The 14,937-nt window shown below is 41.0% G+C and overlaps 1 protein-coding gene across 1 annotated transcript in view; it reads right to left on the bottom strand.

Annotated features, from left to right (window-relative positions):
- Positions 1 to 12,577, bottom strand: part of LOC112252338 (nuclear pore complex protein Nup93) — a 46,864-nt gene extending 34,287 nt beyond the window's left edge. The window contains exon 1 of the mRNA XM_024423468.2: positions 12,425 to 12,577. The gene's annotated coding sequence lies outside the window, so the exon portion shown is untranslated. The remainder of the gene's footprint in view (positions 1 to 12,424) is intronic.
- Between the last annotated feature and the right edge of the window lie 2,360 nt (positions 12,578 to 14,937).

Here is a 14,937-nt window from a genome sequence, read left to right on the forward strand (position 1 = left end):
CTCAGGGGTGACGACAGATGTTCGGGTTGAATACCTAAAGAGAATTCCTGGTGTGGTTTGTGCCCAGCGTCTGACCTGCTGGGTGAATGGAGAAAAGAAGAAAGTCTGTCGGTCCTTTCGTTTTTTGATAAAGAGCAAATACCTACGCATGTGAAGCTTGGTTACGTAAGATATGCCGTAAGAGCATTCACCCCAAACCACTGCAGTGTAAGAATTGTAAAGGATTTGGCCATGTTTCGAGTGTGTGTAGACAAACAGAGTATACTGAAGAACGGAGTGTAGAAGGACAACGTTGTTGCAATTGTGGTGGGGATCATGATCCGGAGTGTCTTGCAAGGGTGAAGGAAATTGAGGTGGCAAAAGTTAGAGCGCTCAATCAAATATCCTATGTGGAGGTGAAAAATTGAGAAAACAAGGGATGCTGGTAGATACACAACAGCCTGTAGTAATTGTTTACTGCCAGACAAAAGGTGTTAAAAGGGTGTATTTTGGGGGATTACGTGATGCAAAGCTAGAAAGAAGCGTGACCGAGAACTCCAGATAAATCTTTAAACAAACTTATCCTAAAACTTGATAACTTTATCCATACTGATTACTACATTGTAGCCAAGAGTGGTGATGTGCCCACGAGATAAAAAGGAAAGGGAAGCACCAAAACAGACCAAGAAACAATGGAAAAAGAACCTCTGACCATGATGGAAACCCAAGATATCACCATGACACCTCAGGAAGAAGTTAGACTAGCTCACATCCTCAAAGTGATCAAAGAAGGCAATGACTCCCTCACAACACAATTTAACTTGAAAACAACCGAGTTCAGCTACTCCATCTCAGCACAGTTGGCTGAAATAAAAAACTCCATCTCAGGTTTGACAACAACCATCAACACGCTAGGATTACGAATGGAAGAAGCTAAAGAGCGCATCAGCACTGCTGAGGACAAGCTAGAGGGAATGGGGACAGAACTACAGAAACAACAAATACCTGATGAATAAGGTTGACCATTTGGAAAACTACAGTAGGCGAAGCAATATTAGAATTATCGGCCTCCGTGGGGGGACAGACCCCATTGATTTCTCTGCTGCCATTATCCCCTCCCTACTGGGCAAAGAATATTTTGCTGAACCCCTGGTTATCGAACGGACACAGGTCACTCGCCCATCCCCAGATCAGAACCCACGATCCTTCCTCGTTCAGTTCCTGAGGTACCAGGACAGAGAGAAAGTTCTCAGAACCGCGGCCAAACATGCTACACAACTGGGAAGAGATTCAATTATTTCCAGACATGAGTCCCGGGATGGTCAAAAGCAGGAAGGAATACGAACAGATGAAAAAAATGACTTACTCCAAGACATTCCATTTGCACTGCTTCAACCTACAATGATGAGAATCATACATGGCGGACAGAGAAGATTCTTCCAAACGCCCAAAGAAGTCGCAACTTTTCTACATGGACTACATGCGACCGGCTCAGGACATGGTTGATTGGATAACGGACTGGGTTAATTTCACTGCTAGCTGTGCTGTGTCCCACTAGCATGCCTTATTACTTACATAACCGGTAGGACTGCTTTGCTAGATTAAGCTATAGTTTATTGACAGATCAATGAGGTAAGATCCCAAAACCCATGTAAAACAAACATTTTAGTTTTTTTTCCCCAGAGTGGCATTGTTTATAAGTTGTTATTTGGGACAGGCATGGTCCTCAGAGGCGTCAATATTATTATTTGTTAGACCTTTTATATGGCTAAGTCATGACGTCTTATATTTTTACTCCCGGACATGGCAGCGTTAGGTGTGTTGCACCATATAAGGATGGGTGAAGAATTCTACATTTGTTAATTTACTGGGCTCAACCTCCATGTTCATGTTTGCCTTCATGTTAGAAATTGAAATTGCGACACTGGGAGCATAGCTCCACTACAGGTGGGGTTTGTGCTGGGCATGTTCAAGAACAATGGGGGGAGGAGGGGAATTGTTTGTTTTTATTAGAGTACGGTACTATTTTGTGAGAGACCGTAGCTCTATAATATGTGTTTGACTAGAGGCTCACCAAAAATAGGCAATAGAATATCCCACCCCTTTATTGGACATAGTACATGAATGTAAATGTCAGGAGTGAGTGATTATTGTTATATTGCTAAAATAGTAAATCATACATCATTAAACATCAATGGACTGAAAGGTCCGGTCATACATGTAAACAAGTCCTTACATGTATGTACTTGAAAAAGCTAAAGACCGATGTTGCATTTATACAAGAAACACATCTAACAGGGGCAGAACATAAAAGGTTAAAGAGGGAATGGGTAGGACAGGTCTTTGCCTCTTCATAAAACACAAAGACACCGGGAGTAGCTGTGTTGATTAATAAGAATTTACTCTGTGTTACGAAAACAATTTTTGATCCACTGGGGTGTTATGTAGGGGTCCATGGCAGAATGCATTCTGAATATTGGACCTTGCTTAATGCATATGCACCTAATTATGATTGTACTTTTATTCAAGATATATTCCTCAAGGTAGTGGAATTTCAGGGAACACATAGTTTGGGGCGACATTCATTTTTGTCTGGACACGATTCTGGATAGATCCTCAACTAAAGCAACATCTTTGACTAAGTCCGCCAAATGCACTATCATTTATGAAAGACATAGGGAGACAGCTCCACCCACAAGATAGGGATTACTCATTCTACTCTTGCCCACCTAACTCTTATACCCGGATTGATTATTTTCTCCTATCAGCACAGGTAACCCATAGTTGTGGAGTATTTATCCAGAACTATCTCAGATCATTCTCCCCTCACACTTTCTGTTTGGATGCCAGGCAGAGTTCAAGGGACTTATAGATGGTGCCTAAACCCAAATCTTTTGAAACAGGCAGAATTTTGTCAATTTATCAGAGACCAAATTATGTTTGTCTGTGAAACAAACTGTCCTCTCCCAATAGTTTTGTACTCTGGGATACACAAAAGGCCTTTCTTAGGGGTCAAATAATTTCCTATACCAAAGGTCTTAAAAGTAAATGCACTGCTGAATTGAATGAATGAGAGAAGAACAAAAAAATGTGTCTCTGAAGAAACATACCGCTCGCTCATTGGTGAATAAAAAACTAAAATATAATAACAAAACTGAAAAGGCTATTCTTAGAACTAGGCAAAGACATTATGAATTGGGGGAGAACACAAAGTATTGGCCTGACAGAAAAGCTGAGAATTTGAGAACCATCAACTCTATTGAAATAGAGAACGGTCAAGTGTCTCACAACCCGGAAGATAATGATTAATTTAAACAATACTATTCTAAGTTATACACTTCTGATGGAATGGAACCAGCAATGAGACACATTACTGTCTACTATTGATCTACCGTACCTCACACAGGAAGAGCAAAACGAACTAGATCGCCCCTTCACAGAACTCTTCCTATAGGCCGATCTCGCTCCTCAATGATGACTATAAATCGATTTCTAAGGCGATGGCTAATAGATTAGGACCATATTTGGCCAACCTGATTAATACCGATCAAACAGGCTTCATATAGAAAAGATCCTCCACCAATAATTTGCGAAGGTTATTCAATGTAATTCACATGGCCAGTGTGAGGAGCGATCCTAGTATAGCAGTATCTCTAGACGCTGAAAAGGACTTTGATAGGCTGGAGTGGCCATACCTATTCAAGGTAATTGCTAAATTTAACTTTGGTCAATTGTTTGTCAACTGGGCTAAGACTTTATACTATAAACCGCAAGCCAAGATCAAAAATAATGGCAAGATGTCAGCCACATTCCGAATCTTTAGAGGTAGTAGACAGGGCTGTTCACTTTCCCCACTCCTTTTTGTGCCAGCCATTGAACCTCTGGCGGAGGCCATAAGAACGGATCCTGGCATAAAGGGCTTCCAGGTGGGCCAGATAACGCATAGGATCGCATTGTTCGCAAACTACATTATTTTGTTCCTCTCTGACCCATCACAACTACAGACGCTTTGGGGTACATACAGCTAGCTCTATATCAGGTTACAAAGTCAACATGGACAAAAGTGAAATGCTTCCACTGACTCGCTTTGACTATAGCATCTGTGAACGAATGGATCCCTTCAGATGGTTGCCACAGGGGTTCAAATGTCTAGGAATTAAAGTAGATAATGACTTAAGAAATTTGTACAAGCTTAACTACTCTGTCTTGGTTCAGAAGGTGGTGGATGACTTGAATAGATGGACAGATCTGACTCTCACATTATTTGGGAGAATTAGCTGTATTAAGACAAACGTCCTACCTATTTCAATCTTTACCCATATCCCTACCCAAGAGTTTCTTTAACAGGACCATTTGTATGGAAGAGCAAAACCCCAAGGGTGAGCCTGGACAAATTAACGTGGGATTATAGTCTAGGAGGTCTACGCCTACCAAATTTCAAGATGTATTACTGGGGAGCGCAAATTAGATTAATTTCATTACTATTTGAAAATGAACCAGCCCCATCTTCGACTGAGATGGAAATGTTTGCTCTTAATGTAGAGGTTGGGAGTAGAGGTCGACTGATGATTTTTCAAAGCTGATACCGATTATTGGAGGACCAAAAAAAATCTGATACCAATTATATATATGTAATAAATGACAATTACAACAATACTGAATGAACAATGAACTTTTTAAAAACTTAATATAATACATAAATAAATACCATTTAGTCTCAAATAAATAATGAAACATGTTCAATTTGGTTTAAATAATGCAAAAACAGTGTTGGAGGAGAAGAAAGTAAAAGTGCAATATGTGCCATGTAAAAAAGCTAAAGTTTAAGTGCCTTGCTCAGAACATGAGAACATATGAAAGCTGGTGGTTCCTTTTAACATGAGTCTTTAATATTCCCAGTTAGGAAGTTTTAGGTTGTAGTTATTATAGGAATTATAGGACTATTTCTCTCTATACCATTTGTATTTCATATACCTTTGACTATTGGATGTTCTTATAGGCACTTTAGTATTGCCAGCCTAATCTCGGGAGTTGATAGGCTTGAAGTCATAAACAGCACTGTGCTTCCCAGCATTGCTAAGAGCTGCTGTTTGAATGAATGCTTACGAGCCTGCTGCTGCCTACCACTGCTCAGTCAGACTGCGTTACAACTAGTTATGAACCTGCCGTTGCATGCCACTAGCTTAGCTATAGTTAGCTTGCTAAAGTGCTAGCTTGCTTTGTACCTGTAAACGAACTGATTCTTAAATGTGTAATTCGTATTAGTGTTGTTAGCTTTGGGACTCAATATCGGGAGTCTAATACACAGACTCCCGATGTTGTTGTGGGCAGTCATCAAAATCAGTTATTCTAGGCTTTCCACGCTAGTTAGCTAGCCAGCCTAGTTGCTCATCGTGCCAAGGGGGCATGTGCGCGCTGGTTTCGATTCAGCGGTCATTGCGTAGCAATATATAATTAGAATCTTGATGCAGGTAGTTCGCAAATGCGCTTTTGTTAAATCATCAAGTTAAAGTAGGCTATGATTCGATGATATATTAACAGGCACCACATTGATTATATGCAACGCAGAACAAGCTAGTTAACCTAGTAATATCATCAACCATGTGTAGTTAACTAGTGATTATGTGAAGATTGATAGTTTTTTTTACAAGGTAAGTTTAATGCTAGCTAGCAACTTGCCTGGGCTCCTTGCAGCCACAAGGTAATTTTGATGCTGCACTTGCGTAACAGGTGGTCAGCCTGCCACAGTCTCCTCGTGGATTGCAATGTAATCGGCCATAATCGGTGCGTACAAAAAGGCTGATTACCGATTGTTATGAAAACTTAAAATCGGCCCTAATTTAACAGCCATGCCGATTAATCGGTTGACCTCTAGTTGGGAGTAATATTATGTACAAGTGGAACCCCAAGACTACAGTGCCTTGCGAAAGTATTCGGCCCCCTTGAACTTTGCGACCTTTTGCCACATTTCAGGCTTCAAACATAAAGATATAAAACTGTATTTTTTGTGAAGAATCAACAACAAGTGGGGCACAATCATGAAGTGGAACGACATTTATTGGATATTTCAAACTTTTTTAACAAATCAAAAACTGAAAAATTGGGCGTGCAAAATTATTCAGCCCCCTTAAGTTAATACTTTGTAGCGCCACCTTTTGCTGCGATTACAGCTGTAAGTCGCTTGGGGTATGTCTCTATCAGTTTTGCACATCGAGAGACTGACATTTTTTCCCATTCCTCCTTGCAAAACAGCTCGAGCTCAGTGAGGTTGGATGGAGAGCATTTGTGAACAGCAGTTTTCAGTTCTTTCCACAGATTCTCGATTGGATTCAGGTCTGGACTTTGACTTGGCCATTCTAACACCTGGATATGTTTTTTTTAACCATTCCATTGTAGATTTTGCTTTATGTTTTGGATCATTGTCTTGTTGGAAGACAAATCTCCGTCCCAGTCTCAGGTCTTTTGCAGACTCCATCAGGTTTTCTTCCAGAATGGTCCTGTATTTGGCTCCATCCATCTTCCCATCAATTTTAACCATCTTCCCTGTCCCTGCTGAAGAAAAGCAGGCCCAAACCATGATGCTGCCACCACCATGTTTGACAGTGGGGATGGTGTGTTCAGGGTGATGAGCTGTGTTGCTTTTACGCCAAACATAGCGTTTTACATTGTTGCCAAAAAGTTAAATTTTGGTTTCATCTGACCAGAGCACCTTCTTTCACATGTTTGGTGTGTCTCCCAGGTGGCTTGTGGCAAACTTTAAACAACACTTTTTATGGATATCTTTAAGAAATGGCTTTCTTCTTGCCACTCTTCCATAAAGGCCAGATTTGTGCAATATATGACTGATTGTTGTCCTATGGACAGAGTCTCCCACCTCAGCTGTAGATCTCTGCAGTTCATCCAGAGTGATCATGGGCCTCTTGGCTGCATCTCTGATCAGTCTTCTCCTTGTATGAGCTGAAAGTTTAGAGGGACGGCCAGGTCTTGGTAGATTTGCAGTGGTCTGATACTCCTTCCATTTCAATATTATCGCTTGCACAGTGCTCCTTGGGATGTTTAAAGCTTGGGAAATCTTTTTGTATCCAAATCCGGCTTTAAACTTCTTCACAACAGTATCTCGGACCTGCCTGGTGTGTTCCTTGTTCTTCATGATGCTCTCTGCGCTTTTAACGGACCCCTGAGACTATCACAGTGCAGGTGCATATATACGGAGACTTGATTACACACAGGTGGATTGTATTTATCATCATTAGTCATTTAGGTCAACATTGGATCATTCAGAGATCCTCACTGAACTTCTGGAGAGAGTTTGCTGCACTGAAAGTAAAGGGGCTGAATAATTTTGCACGCACAATTTTTCAGTTTTTGATTTGTTAAAAAGTTTGAAATATCCAATAAATGTCGTTCCACTTCATGATTGTGTCCCACTTGTTGTTGATTCTTCACAAAAAAATACAGTTTTATATCTTTATGTTTGAAGCCTGAAATGTGGCAAAAGGTTGCAAAGTTCAAGGGGGCCGAATACTTTCGCAAGGCACTGTATATCAACAAAAACTATCAATCCCTGTACCATCAATTTAGTAAGATCTTGGTATGAAATTCATAAGCTATTTGGTCTGAAACAAGACTTGTCACCCAAAACACCCCGGTGGCAAAACAGACTCCTGCCAATGATCTTGGATAACAACATGTTTCAACAGCGGCATGAGAAGGGAATAACAGATTTGGAACATTGTTATATAAATGGGGTACTTATGTCATTTGAGCAACTATAAAAGAAATACCAGTTGTCCAATATTCATTTATTTTGTTATTTACAGTTTTAAAAAACTCAGATGACTTTACCAAACCTATCAAAAATAGAACTACTCCATGATAACAATGACACATATATTTAAATCCAGAGTGTACTCATTGCTATTGCAACAATGCCCAAAACTAGATGTACATAAGACGAGAGAGCGATGGGAATCCGATTTGAATACTACAATTGATGAGGGTCTATGGTCAGACTTATGCCAAGATAGTGTGTGAGCGACCATCAAATCTAGATATAGACTTATACAGTGGGGTAAAAAAGTATTTAGTCAGCCACCAATTGTGCAAGTTCTCCCACTTAAAAAGATGAGAGGCCTGTAATTTTCATCATAGGTGCACTTCAAATATGACAGACAAAATGAGAAAAAGAAATCCGGAATATCACATTGTAGGATTTTTAATGAATTTGCAAATTATGGTGGAAAATAAGTATTTGGTCACCTACAAACAAGCAAGATTTGGCTCTCACAGACCTGTAACTTCTTCTTTAAGAGGCTCCTCTGTCCTCCACTCATTACCTGTATGTATTAATGGCACCTGTTTGACCTTGTTATCAGTATAAAAGACACCTGTCCACAACCTCAAACAGTCACACTACAAACTCCACTATGGCCAAGACCAAAGAGCTGTCAAAGGACACCAGATACAAAATTGTGGACCTGCATCCGGCTGGGAAGACAATCTGCAATAAGTAAGCAGCTTGGTTTGAAGAAATCAACTGTGGGAGCAATTATTAAGAAATGGAAGACCACTGATAATCTCCCTCGATCTGGGGCTCCACGCAAGATCTCACCCCGTGGGGTCAAAATGATCACAAGAACGGTGAGCAAAAATCCCAGAACCACACAGGGGGACCTAGTGAATGACCTGCAGAGAGCTGGGACCAAAGTAACAAAGCCTACCATCAGTAACACACTATGCCGCCAGGGACTCAAATCCTGCAGTGCCAGACGTGTCCCCCTGCTTAAGCCAGTACATGTCCAGGCCCATCTGAAGTTTGCTAGAGAGCATTTGGATGATCCAGAAGAAGGTTGGGAGAATGTCATATGGTCAGATGAAACCAAAATAGACCCTTTTGGTAAAAACTCAACTCGTCGTGTTTGGAAGATAAAGAATGCCGAGTTGCATCCAAAGAACACCATACCTACTGTGAAGCATGGGGGTGGAAACATCATGCTTTGGGGCTGTTTTTCTGCAAAGGGACCAGGACGACTGATCCGTGTAAAGGAAAGAATGAATGGGGCCATGTATCGTGAGATTTTGAGTGAAAACCTCCTTCCATCAGCAAGGGCATTGAAGATGAAACGTGGTTGGGTCTTTCAGCATGACAATGATCCCAAACACACCGCCCAGGCAACGAAGGAGTGGCTTCGTAAGAAGCATTTCAAGGTCCTGGAGTGGCCTAGCCAGTCTACAGATCTCAACCCCATAGAAAATCTTTGGAGGGAGTTGAAAGTCCGTGTTGCCCAGCAACAGCCCCAAAACATCACTGCTCTAAAGGAGATCTGCATGGAGGAATGGGCCAAAATACCAGCAACAGTGTGTGAAAACCTTGTGAAGACTTACAGAAAACGTTTGACCTGTCATTGCCAACAAAGGGTATATAACAAAGTATTGAGAAACTTTTGTTATTGACCAAATACTTATTTTCCACCATAACATGCAAATAAATAAATTAAAAATCCTACAATGTGATTTTCTGGATTTTTTTCTGTCATAGTTGAACTGTACCTATGATGAAAATTACAGGCCTCTCATCTTTTTAAGTGGGAGAACTTGCACAATTGGTGGCTGACTAAATACTTTTTTGCCTCACTGTAGATATAACCTTGAAATATCAGAAATGTGTTTTAGATGTGGAAAAACAGAAGGCTCTTTTTTGCATTCTACTTGGCAGTGTACTAAATGACAAGCCTTCTGGCATGATGTTTGTGACACCCTGGACTTTATTATAGAGGTCCCTGTCCCACTTGACCCTGAAATATGCATTCTGGGTAACTTCAAATGTAATTTTGAGGAATAATTTCAAAATCAAATTTACAGAAAAATCGCCCTTGCCAGAAAATGTGCTGCATTGACATGGAAATTGGATTCCCCTCTCCTAATTACAAGATGGCTCTCTGAAATGAGTAAGTGTATTCCTATGGAGACGATTACCTATGCTTTAAGAAATAAATTCAACCACTTTCTAAAAATATGGCAACCCTTCCTGGACTATATGGAAACACTTCCATTGAGGTTGGTGGATGTGAGCTTGTAGATCAATGTAGCTAATGTCTCTCTGTAATGTACTGTTTATATTGCTTTGTGCATATGTTGGTATCTCTTGTCATTTGTCTTATTTAGTCATTATTATTACTATTCCAATTTAACTCATTTGTATTTTGCCATTGTTTTAATGTATTTTTTTTTGGGGGGGGGGTGTTGATTTACCTTTTCTCGTAGTACTTACTCTTGCCGTGTTGTATTGTTGTGGAATAATTTTTAAAAAATATATTTTTTAAAGTGTATTTTGTTGCGTTCATTTCCAGTCAAACTGTACAGCACAAGTCTCAAAGAAGTCAAACAAACGGCACATTATTGTGGCTGCAGCAGAAAGGTTTTTGGGACTCAAGAATTTTACATCGGAAGACTTGCAAGAAGTACTGGCAGCGGAAGACCCGCCCTCCCAAGTTCCCCTGGAGTCTGTGTAGGATTCAGATCGGTTTTATTGATTTTTAACAGAAAGTTGTTGGATTTCTTTTTTGAGAGTTCAGTTTTGGGGGACTCATATTTCCATCCCGCATAGTAGGTTGTGGGATGCACATTAAATTGTGGGGATCGCCAATATCATAGAAGACTATGATTTTGCATGTGCCAGAAATTTCTACTGCAGTACCCGTGCTTGAAAAAGTCTGGTAAACAATACTTTCCTGTGGACATTTTGTCTCAAATTTCAACCATCTGAAGTACCAACACCACCAGACAACCGGTAGAGTAAGTTCAAATGTAATTTTATTAAACATTCTGGCTTGTAAGTAACATAACATATAACGTAAGCGTACAAATATGCGTAACCGCGACATTCAAACAAGGCTACAAAGAAAACTAATGGGACTGTAGCGACTGTGTTGACTTCAAAATCGGGGGTGTGAACTAGGTTTCTATTCAAGCGTTGATCGACATGGTAATGCCGCTATAGTATTGGAGAAAAGTTGAAAAAAAATGGACCCTCCGTTACATCGGGACGTGTCATATCGTAATGTACAGCACGCATAAAGCAACTATTTCTGTCTTACAATCTCTCCACCAGGTGTAGCACTTCTCTCATTGTTTAAAAACAAGAACTGGACAATGAGGGGCGGCAGGGTAGCCTAGTGGTTAGAGCGTTGGACTAGTAACCGAAAGGTTGCAAGTTCGAATCCCTGAGCTGACAAGGTACAAATCTGTCGCTCTGCCCCTGAACAGGCAGTTAACCCACTGTTCCTAGGCCGTCATTGAAAATAAGAATTTGTTCTTAACTGACTTGCCTAGTAAAATAAAGGTTAAAAAAAAATTACGGTGTAAGGGGGATACCTAGCCCTTTTTTGCATCATCATTGCATGCGATCATCATTCTCAAAGCCACCATTTACGTCTAAGATCACTTTAGCACCGCCCTAAAATCCCGATTCAAATTCGACACAAACCTTCAAATAGGTATGTAATGTCACATTATATAAATATATTTACATTTTAGAGGCAATAAAGTTGGACAGATCGAGTGAAAAAAAGCAATTTTCCCACTCAACATCACTCCTCACCATCAAACATTAGTTTCGCTTCCCCACCCGCCATTTTTAAAAAGACCCGACGGGGCTCATTGCCTGCTTGAATTATGCAGAAACGGGCAGCGTTTAGGACATGTAATTGATTATGTTGAAAAGAGGAGAAATTGTGCTTTGCGATGATATTAACATTACAGTTGATCTGGAAGTAATTACGTTTTGGGGGCGCTAAAATAAGGGCAATTGTACGGACCAAGGCGATGTACGAGTTTACGTTGCCAATTAATTGCGTATTACACAAAATGTAACCTGATTGTTCGGTTGAGCGTCGTATGTATCTTTCGAAACGTACATGTTGTAAATAACATAATAATTGTGTTGTCGAGATGGACTGGTCAGTGTTTATTATTCTTCCATAGCATGTGAATGGTCATTTTTCTGTTTGGAGCCTTTTGCTCTGTTGTCCACAATGTCGGCGTAAATAACTGACATTGCTAGTACATAGGTTTTCACCTAGTTGTGACTTTTCTGCGAACTACTTGCATCAAGATGCATGCAGCCACGCAATGACAGCTGAATCGAAACCAGCGCGCGCAAGCCCCCTTGGCACGATGAGCAACTAGGCTGGCTAGCTAACTAGCCGGGAAAGCCTAGAATAATTGATTTTGATGACTGCCCACAACAACATCGGGAGTCTGTGTATTAGACTCCCGATATTGTGTCCCAAAGCTAACAACACTAATACGAATTACACATTTAAGAATCAGTTCGTTTACAGGTACAAAGCAAGCTAGCACTTTAGCAAGTTAACTATAGCTAAGCTAGTGGCATGCAACGGCAGGTTCATAACTAGATGTAACGCGTATTAGCTGGGTAACTTACATGAATCCTAGATAGCAAATGATCCTTTCCTGTTCCACAAATAGTAGTTATGACAGTTGTTTTCACTCTTTTGTGCTCATCTCATTTGTTTTCCAGTCGGACATACATTTTACCCCGGCACTTCTGAGGTCTAGTCTGATTGGATGAGGCCTCGTTTTTTTCTTCTTCGATGAGGTTTAATAGCGGTTGGCATCCAATAAATGTTGTAATACCGCCACCTACTAGACTGGAGTATAAACCCCTTATACGTTGCTTGAAATAAATACATGACAAATAAACAAATACCCTACGATCTAACAGTAAACTCACAAAAAAATATATTTAAAAAACCCCATCCCACTATTAATCTATTTAGTCCTAGTTCAGGCCAACACCCTGCAACTCTGCAGTATTTTGTTTGTTTTAGTACTATTATTTTACGTTATTGGCTCAGGAATTGTTTTGTGTCATTACATACAGCCAGGAAGATAACCGACCAGAACTTCCAGCATTACGACTAGGATTACGACTTCCCTGGAGTGGATCCTTTGTTTGCTCTCCCCAGAACAATTTAACTTATTCCAGAGGCTGACCCAAAACAACACCGGCGGAGAAGAGGTACTCGAGTCGTTCTTCTGGTACGATTTAGTAAGCATGCACACCACCCACCGCTCCCGAGTATTTTACTCACTAATGTCCAATCTCTGGATAATAAAATTGATGAGCTCAAGGCGAGAGTTGCTTTTCAGAGAGACACCAGGGATTGTAACATACTCTGCTTCACGGAAACATGGCTCTCTCAAGATATACTGTCTGACTCTGTAAAGCCAGTTGGGTTCTCAGTACATTGCGCCAACAGGAACAAATATATCTCTGGGAAGAAGAAGGGTGGAGGTATATATTTTATGATTAACGACTTATGGTGTAACTGTAATAATTTACAGAAACTTAAGTCTCCTCCCAGCGGATACCATGACTGCCCTCAAAGAATGTCACTGTACACTGTACTTTATGCAAACTGGAAACCACATATCCTGAGGCCACATTTATTGTAGCTGGGGATTTTAACAAAGCAAATTTGAGGAAAAGGCTCCCGAAATTCTATCAACATATTGATTATTGTACTCACGCTGCTAGAACCCTCAACCATTGCTATACTACCTTCCAGAATACATATACGGCCCTCCATTCAGCAAATCGGACCACGATTCCATCTTGCTCCTCCCCTCCTATAGGCAGACACTCAAACAGGAAGCACCCGTGGTAAGGACTATTTCAACACTGGTCTGACCAATCGGAAACTATGCTTCAAGAATGTTTTTATCACGTGGACTGGGATATGTTCAGAGTAGCTTCAGGAAATAATATTGACACATATACCGATACGGTGAATGAGTTTATCAGGAAGTGCATGCATAGGAGATGTTGTACCCATTGTGACTATTAAAACCTACCCCAACCAGAAACCGTGGATAGATGGGAGCATTCGTGCAAAACTGAAAGCGCGAACCACCACATTTAAGCAGGGCAAGAAGACTGGGGCGGCAGGTAGCCTAGTTGTTAGCGCGTTGGGCCAGCAACCAAAAGGTTGGTAGATCGAATCCCTGAGCTGACAAGGTCAAGATTTGTCATTCTGCCCCTGAACAAGGCAGTTAACCCACTGTTCCTAGGCTGTCATTGTAAGTAAGAATTTGTTCTTAACTGACTTGCCTAGTTAAATAAAGTTTAGAAAATAAATATAAAATATGGAAGAATACACAGTATAGTCATTCCCTCCGCAAAGCAATCAAGCAGGCTAAACATCGGTATAGGGACAAAGTTGAGTCCCAGTTCAATGGCTCAGACACATGACGTATGTGGCAGGGTCTACAAACAATAATAGATTATAAAAGGAAAACCAGCCATGTTGGGGACACCGTCTTGCTCACGGACAGGCTGAACACCTTCTTTGCTCGCTTTGAGGATAATACAGTGCCACCGACGTGGCCCGCTATCAAGGACTTCTCCGTGACCGACGTAAGACATTTAAGTGTGATAACCCTCGCAAGGCTGCCAGCCCTGATGGCCATCTTGAAGCATGTGGGGACAACAGACTGGGATAGGGAGAGATTGAATATATCTGTGAACACACCAGCCAGCTGGTCTGCGCATGCTCTGAGAATGCAGCGTTCTCAGAGCATGCGCAAACCAGCTGGCTGGCAGATACTGGCTGGTGTGTTCACAGATATATTCAATCTCTCCCTATCCCAGTCTGTTGTCCCCACGTTTCAAGATGGCCACCATTGTCCCTGTACCTAACAAAGCAAATGAAATTGAACTAAATGACTATTGCCCCATAGCACTCACCTCTATCATCATGAAGTGATTTGAGAAACTAGTCAAGGATCATATCACCTCCACCTGCCACCTTAGACCCACTTCAATTTGCTTACCGCCCCAATAGATCCACAGACAATGCAATCGCCACCACACTGCCCTGTCCCATCTGGACAAGAGGCATACCTATGTAAGAATGCTGTTCATTGACTATAGCT

The sequence above is a fragment of the Oncorhynchus tshawytscha genome, linkage group LG06, assembly GCF_018296145.1.
Source record: "Oncorhynchus tshawytscha isolate Ot180627B linkage group LG06, Otsh_v2.0, whole genome shotgun sequence".
Taxonomy (NCBI): Eukaryota; Metazoa; Chordata; class Actinopteri; order Salmoniformes; family Salmonidae; genus Oncorhynchus; species Oncorhynchus tshawytscha.